Raw genomic sequence first — 8,315 nt, forward strand, 5'->3', positions numbered from 1 at the left:
TAACTATTGCCCTATCTCTATCACTCCTGTCTTGGGCAATCTCTTGGAAAAGCTGGCCACCTCCCAGCTCAACCTTCACACTGAATCTGTTGGTTGTCTCCATGACCATCAGTCTGGCTTCAGAGCAGCCAGAAGCACAGAAACTGCTCTCCTGAACATCCATGAAGACCTGCTCTCCAACCTTGACTCTAATCTTCCTTCTGTCCTCATTCTCCTTGATCTTTCTTCTGCCTTCAACAAGGTCAACCATGCCATCCTGCTCAAACGCCACTGTGATAATCTGGGTATCACTGATCAGGCCCTGGCCTGGCTGACCTACTTTCTCGCTGACCGAGCCTCTCAAGTCCAACTGGGGTCCTTCCTCTCTTCTATCTCACTCTCTACCTGTGTTCCCCAGGGGTCTAACCTCTCTCCCTGGCTGTTCAACTAATACCTGGCTCCTCCCGCCCACCAAATAGCTGCTCTCTGCTCCAACTTTCAGTGTTATGCGGATGACACTCAGCTCTGTTTCAGGCTTCCCTCAGCTGCCTCTACACCTTCTCTCATTCCTGTCTGTAATTCAGGATTGGTGTGCCGATAATGATCTCTGCCTCAATGCCAGTAAGAAAGAGAATCCTCATCGGAACAGCAGCTCCCGCCGTTCCTCTCTCTCTGGCCATCCACTCTGGGTCCTCTTCCTACTCCTGCCTGTGAGGCTAAGAACCTTGGGGCCATCGTTGACTCTACCCTCCTTCTTTCCTCACATTTCTGACATCTCAAAGAAGTCAAACTATCAGCTGAACCTCCTCAGAGGTATTCTTCCCTTCCTCACTTTCCCCCAGAAGCTCACTGTCTCAAGAGCTCTGGTCCTTTCAAGGCTGGTCTACTGCAACAACCGCTTTCTAAATCTCCCTGCCTTGAGGGGGCGCTGTTGCACGTTTGGCTGTATGCAAGCCATCGTGTGAGCTCCAATGGTGATCTGAGGTTCCCAGCATTACTGGAGCATTGAACGAGTCCGGTCTGCCACCATGACCCAAACACTCTCACTATAAAACACAGTTCAAAACTGTTATCAAATACACAACCCAAATAATCAAATTTTTTTAACTCTGGGGATAATCACCATTGCAGATCATAAGGCACATACTCTTATGTCCCGTCCCTTTTCCTCCATACTGCATGGGCAACCCTTCCAAGGGAAGGGAAACAGAACCTTTTTCACCAGAAAAAACCTTCTTCCGCCTTTAAATTTAGAGGCTCGCAGGGGTGCGGCCTTGGGAGCATGCGCTGCCCTGACTCCGCCCTCCAGCGCCACACCTCAGTCCCTTTTTCTGCGTTGAAGAGCCGAATTCACACGCACTCCTGGGTTTGGATTCGGCCATGTAAGTCCACGCGCATATACTTCTTCCCTTTGTCTTTTTATCATTCAGGTACTCGGTCCTCTGGTGTCACGCTCCTCCCCGGCGCATGTCGACTTCCACAGGGTTCAGCAGGTGTCCATCCTGCAACAGGCTCTTGCCAACTTCAGACCCCCACACCCTCTGCCTACGTTGGCTTGACCCAGACCAGAGTTGGCAAGCTTGTACAGCGTGCAACGCCCTGTCATCGAAATCGCTGAAGAACAGACTAGCCAGGTGAAGGGAGCTCTTCCAGAAGTTGCCTCTAGAACTTCGTGAAACATCGAGCCAGGCCCAAGGTAGGGCCTCTATTTTGCATCACACCCTGCAAGGGAGACTCCTTCCCAAGGACTAACCAATCAGGTCCTTGCACCAGCACGTGCACCGAGGCTGCTCGAGCTACCGGCCTACTGGCCGAGGGATTCTCAGATCCTCCCCATGACCGTGCTGAGGGACCGGAAGGTTCTTTGACCGGGTCTCTACACTTTTACCAGCATTATGTCCAAGGGCCCACACCCTAGTACCGGCAATACTGCTGAGGAGACGCCTAAACGCAGCTCTACCAGCCCACAGGCCGAGGGTGTCACACCTACCGGGCCTAGGCCAGAGGAGCAGGGTAGGCCTCGCGATCCACACTCCAATCTTTGAGGAGGCTGGGCCAGTGAGCTGAGCAACACCACACAGGCACGTGGCAGGCAGCTTGACAAGATGGCCGCCACGCCAGACATCGGCACCCGTCCGACGCCATTCCAGGAGTTCGGCGAAGAACGAGTATCATGGTGCGACTGGCCTCAAGCAGGTGTATGGCCTACAGCCCAGTCTAAATTTGCGCAGGGCCGGTTCCCACTGCGTCCTTATGGGCAGCGTATGCAGCGGCTCCAGCAGCCTCCCACTACCCAGTCGGTATCCCCCACCACCTCTCCGGCCTGTGAAGAAGGGTTCTTCGAGAGGTTCCTCTGGCTCATGAAGTCACCTCGGATGGGAGTTGCCCTCAGGGGCGTGCTCCCTATGATGCTACCGGCACCACATGCTCCTCCTCTGGCGCACCCAGCGCAGCCTCTGGCTCCCCAGCAGATTCCTAAGGCAGTTCCATACCAGCCTCAGGCTCAAGTTCCTGTACTCCAGCCTCTGGCTCCCGCTACTACTACACCTACGCAGGATCCTCCCGATCCACAGGATACGGATGAGGAGGAGGATCCTGACATGCTATCCTCAGCCAGGGCCTTCCACGAACATCTTGCAGGGCTGGCGGAGTACCTGGACCTACCCCAACCCGAGGTTGAGCAGCCGGCAGAGGGGGGTTCTGGCTGAAATCCTCAGACGACGCCCCTCTGCCAAAATGGGAATTCCACTGCAGACTGGTGTAAGCTCCCTGGACAAAAAGGGTTGGTTCAAGCCCCACTCTGTCCAGCCGTTCAATCGACGCCTGGATGCCAAGTACTTGCAGATGGAGGGGGATACGCTCTTGCTATCGGCCCATCCTCAGCCACACCCCTCTGTGATTGCTGCGGCATAACTATACTCCAAGCCTCAGTCAGCCTCAGCCTCCTCCGCTGCGATGCTACTAGGCAAGGAGGAGAAGATCTTGGAGGCATACGGGAAGAAGATGTATTCCAACGCGTCCTTACATCCTCGTCAGGCCAGCGCCGATGCCATGCTGGTGGCTGCTAACCAAAGGTTATGGTGGGAAATTTCGAACTTCCTCCCGGAACTCCCTATGCAGAGACAATCACGTTTCAAGGCGTGACTGGCTGAGGCCAAGCTGGTGGCGCAGGACCTCATGGAATCCACCGTGGCCCATATTGACACCTCTGGCCATGCCATCTGTATCGCCACGGACATGAGGACAGCCTGGCTCCGGGCAACAAAATTCAACCCGGACGTCCAGAAACGCATATTAGATCTGGCGTTCGAGGTGGTGGTGGTGGTGGTGGTGGGGGGGGGGGGACCTCTACCACGGAGGAGGAGCTGGACAAAAAGAAAAACAGCTCACCAACGGGTAAGTCTTTATCCATCTTGACAAAGACCACGCCCAAGTCATACACCCAGTCACAGCAGCGCTCTGACAGGGGGCGTACATACGGAGGGTTCCGCAGCTTTCAGCAACGGAGATCCAGGCAGCCTGACGCTTGTCGTCTCAAGCGACAAAAAATGGGCTGGGGGAGTAAGGGCTTTTTCCAGTACCCCTCCTCGACAGCCTCTGAAGGAAAGAAGGCATGACACGCCCCTCCAGGTCCATGTGTCTCTCCAGTGGGGGGCAGGCTTGCTCTCCATGCACAGTTCAGGTGCCAGAATTTCGCTGAACCCTGGATCCTATTTGTAGTATCCACGGGGTACCGTCTACCCATCCCATCCCAGCCTCTCCACTCCACTCCCTCAAGTTGGGACAGCAACTCTTCTGGCAGAGATCCGGTCGCTCGTAGAGAGTCAGGCAGTGGAGGAAGTCCCAGCCTCCCAGCTTTTACTTCAGGATTTTCACCATACAGAAGAACCACCAGGCGAGCCCGAGAGTTGTGCTGGACCCTTCAACCCTCAACCTCTCCTTTCCTCTACAAAAATTCAAGATGGTTACACCAGCTTTTTTAGGTGAGACATTGTGCAAGGGAGACTGGATGTGCTCCCTGGATCTGAAGGACGCGTACCTACACGTCCCGCTTTGGCAGCCCCATCATTCTTTTCTATGGTTCAGAATCATGGGCTACCATTGCCAATACAAGGTCCTCCCTTTTGTCCTCAACATGGCCCCCAGTAGGCTCAAATACGGTGGCTGCCCTCCTCAGAGCGCAGGGCCTCCCACATCTACCCATACCTCGACGACTGGCTCGGCAGGGCTACATCTCCGGAAGCGGTTCACCGCGCTTCCCATGCCCTTATGAACACACTGCATGATTTGGGCTTCTCGCTCAATCTCAAGAAGTCGCAGCTGCAGCCCACGCAGACTCTGACATTCTTGAGCCTCATCTGGGACACGTGTCCCGAAAAGGTACTTCCGTCGGAGGACAAGATCTCGGCCATCAAGAGGGCCACCACCCACTTCCTAAGCAGAGAGGCGACCTCGGCATTGTGGTACCAGCATCTCCTGGCGGCGGTCCTATTAGCCGTCCCACACATAAGATTGATGATGAGGAGGATTCAGCTGCACTTCGCGTCCTCATGGAACCAGGAGCAGGGCTCTCAATCGGAGATGATCAATGTTCCTCCATCTCTCCACCCGGACCCAACATGGTGGTCCAGGGACTGCACCCTATAGATGGGCAAGCCCTTTCAGCTGCCCACCCCGCAGGCCACCATAACCACAGACTCCTCACTTGAGGGCTGGGGAGCCACCCTGGACGATCTCTCGGTCCAGAGCACCTAGACTCAACAGGAGCAGTAATACCACATCAATTGGTTAGAGCTGAACGCCATCTGGCTAGCGCTCAGAGCATTCCTACCACTTCTCGGGGGCCAGGTTGTCCTCATCCAGACAGACAACTTGACCAGCATGTACTACATCAACAAGCAGGGTGGCACCAGATCACCTCCTCTGTGCATACTGGAAATCAGCATGTCGGAGTGGGCACTGAAAAACGACATCTACCTCACGGCAGTCCACCTCCCGGGGGAATCCAACCTGGAGGCGGACAGGCTCAGCAGGTTGGGAGCGGACAATTACGAGTGGCAGCTAAACGTCCTAGTTATTCAGGAGATCTTCAACAGGTGGGTTCATCCGCAGGTGGATCTCTATGCCACCTGGCACGACAAAAAGTGCCCTCGGTTCGCCTGCTGGCATGGACAGGGCCACGCATTTCGGCTTCCGTGGAACAGCATGACAGCTTATGTCTTACCAGCCACTCTGCTGATTCACAGAGTTATTTGCAAGATCAAGGATTCTTGCCAGCTCAACATCATTCTAATAGGTCCATGGTGGCCAGCCAGGCCATGGTTTTCAAAGATGCCTCTGATTCACCTCCCAACGGGCCAAGCACATCTTCTGGCGCAGCAGGGGGGCAGGGTCATCCACCCCATGCCTCAGAAACTAGCCCTCACAGCGTGGTGCCTGAGCAGGTAACGCTACGGCACCTCAGCCTCTTCTAGGTAATCCGGAAAACATACAGGTCGCATGGAGCAAGGCTACCACGACCCAGTAAAAAAGTAAATGGACCAGGTTCTGCCACTGGCAGACTCCAAGGAAATTGACCCCTTGGCATGTACTTTGGACGACATGCTCTCCTCAGCGCACCCCGCCCACTCTGGTGTGCAGGTGGACACCTGCCGTACATACCTCGCACCCATCGGGGCTTACAGGAACTCGGGGGGGGGGGGGGCACGGGGGGGGATCTTCTCCTCCTCCAATCCCATCGTCACACATTTGACGGGGCTTGCAAGGCTCTACCCACCCATCAAGAGGATACACCCTGTGTGGGACCTTAACATAGTCTTGGGCGCCCTTGCGCACAAACCATTTGAGCCAATGGCGTCTGCGGACATCAGGCTGGTCACCATCAAGACGGCCTCACCTCGGCTCGTAGAGTTAGTGAAATCCATGCGCCAGTCGCCTCAGAACCATGTACTACCTTTCACAGGGACAAAGTAGTCCTGCAGACACACCCATCATTTCTGTCCAAGGTGCCGTCTTCTTTCCACTTGAACAAGGAAATAGTCCTTCCTACGTTCTTTTCCGATCCTAAGGATGAAACAGAGTGTGCTACACTGCCTGGATGTCAGGCGTGCCCTGAAATTCTACTTGGACAGGGCCAAGGGCTTCCACAAATCAGACGCCCGGTTTGTCACTTTCGGAGGCTCAAGACCAGGCTATCAGGCTTCCAAGGCCTCCATATCCCGATAGATGGTCTCAGCCATCAAAGAAGCATACGAGGGCCAGCACAAGCCGCTTCCGGCCAACATGCACGCCCACGCAGTCAGGGCCAAGGCAACGGCCATCGCATTCCAGCACCATGTCCCTTGGCAAGTCAGAAGAATGGTGGCCACTTGGGCCACTCCTTCGTCTTTCTGCAAGCATTACTGTTTGGATGCCAGCTCTAGATCTGATGCAGCTTTTGGCCAGGCGATTCTTAGGAACCTATTTGCTTAAGGAGGGTCTTCTCTCCACCCTGGGGCTACATTCAGTTGTAATCGCCCATGCAGTATGGAGTCAAGGGGACGGGACATAAAAGTCCATACGTCCCACCATCCTCCCCCCCTAATAATACTGGTGTCATTAGGCAATGTTAAATCTATTGTCGACGTGTCAATGGGGACTGAGGTGTGGCGCTGGAGGGTGGAGTCAGGGCAGCGCATGCTCGGAAGGGCTGCACTCCTCTAAATTTAAAGGGGAAGAAGGTTTTTTCTGGTGAAAACGGTTCCATCTCCCATCACTTGGAAGGGACGCCCATGCAGTATGGAGGAAAGGGGACTAAGAGTATGTTAGTCACTACAGTGAGTAACTTACAATTTTTCACTGATCTACTCCCACCTCTGCACACCATTAATGCAGGTTTCAAGGTATTCATTTTTAACCCCAAGTAATTAATTAAGTTTGCATAGGCATTTATCAAAATCTGAAGTCCCTTGGGGTCCTGGCAATCAGCACTGTCATCCGCATAAGCCAGGACCGGAAAGGCCCTACCCCTCAAACTCAGGTAGTCCATCCCTGTATCCACCACGGCTTTCAGGAGAACATGCATGTAAAGTGTGAACAGAATTGGGCCCAAAACACACCCATGGCGAACCCCACTCCCCACATCGAAGCATGCAGCGCAATGACCCCCTGAACAACTGCGCACACATGCCCAATTGTCCCTGTGGCATTCTCTGAGCACACCGACTGTTCTTCGGGCAGCACATCCCACACTTTTGATATATCCACCTTGTCGAAGGCTGTGCTAGGTCCAGGAACTGCAAAAAAAGGAGTTGGTAATTAACAAATACAAATTCCGTCCCTGTTCCATGGTGCCCACCCCAAGCTGGAAACCAAGCTGGATGTCAGTCAGCCCAGCACCATCCCTTAGCCAGGGCTCTGTGTCTCCAAAAGCACCCTCCCAAACATCTACCAACCCCTTTGCTTTCCATCCCATCATTACTGCCATAATTCCTTCAGATACCTTGGGTTGCAACCCCATAAACTGAGCCATCACAGCTTGAGGCGCTGTAAGCAACAATACCAGAATACTGTTTGAAACCCTGTTTTAATCATTCGAGATATTCCGCAGGGTTTTCTCCCTTGGATTGTTTACATGAGTTTATGTTAGCCCAATGTCTTTCGAGAACACATTTCAAGAATAGTTTGCACCAGTCTATAAGTGAACGTTTTCAAATCCCTAGCCGTAGCAGGTTCTAAAGGCACCTTAAGCAAAGCAAATGTATCTGTGGCCAGTAGTGCTCCTAACAACTGATTGAAGTCAACACAAGTAGGGTGATGGCAGTCTATGATGACCTGACGTTCCTCCTCGAAATTAACAGGATCTTCTCATATCTTTGGGAATCTCTGAACCATATTAAACAACTAAGTAGTGCTCCATGGGGAATTTACTGTAACTAGGGTATCGCCTCCTCATGGGAGCTGTTTTAGCAGGAATACACCAGTACTGGTATTGTCTGTCGAGTTTGGGAATCCTTTGAATGTGCCGGAGGCAGGCGAAAAAAGTTTAGAAATCTGAGCCTGTATTTTAGGAGTAAACAAACTAGTCATTTGGTCTATTAGAGCAGAGTGGTGATAAGTTGGTGGTTGAGGCATGGTATTTAAGATATCAGGGTTATAAGTGTCCAAAATAGCTTCAAGGCTTTCTTTTAACAGGGGCTCCCCTTGGAGAACGTGATATAATCGTTTGTATCTGGCTTTGTGGGCTGGTACCTGCGTTTAGAGTACTCCATTTTCATGGATTGTACTTGCTCCTGGAGCTTTTCTTGAGAGTCTTTCAGTGCCCGGGTCTTAGATTGATTCTGCTTCGTAGTGGCTTC

This window comes from Ambystoma mexicanum, chromosome 8 (assembly GCF_040938575.1).
Source record: "Ambystoma mexicanum isolate Mex_15411 chromosome 8, UKY_AmexF1_1, whole genome shotgun sequence".
Classification (NCBI taxonomy): domain Eukaryota; kingdom Metazoa; phylum Chordata; class Amphibia; order Caudata; family Ambystomatidae; genus Ambystoma; species Ambystoma mexicanum.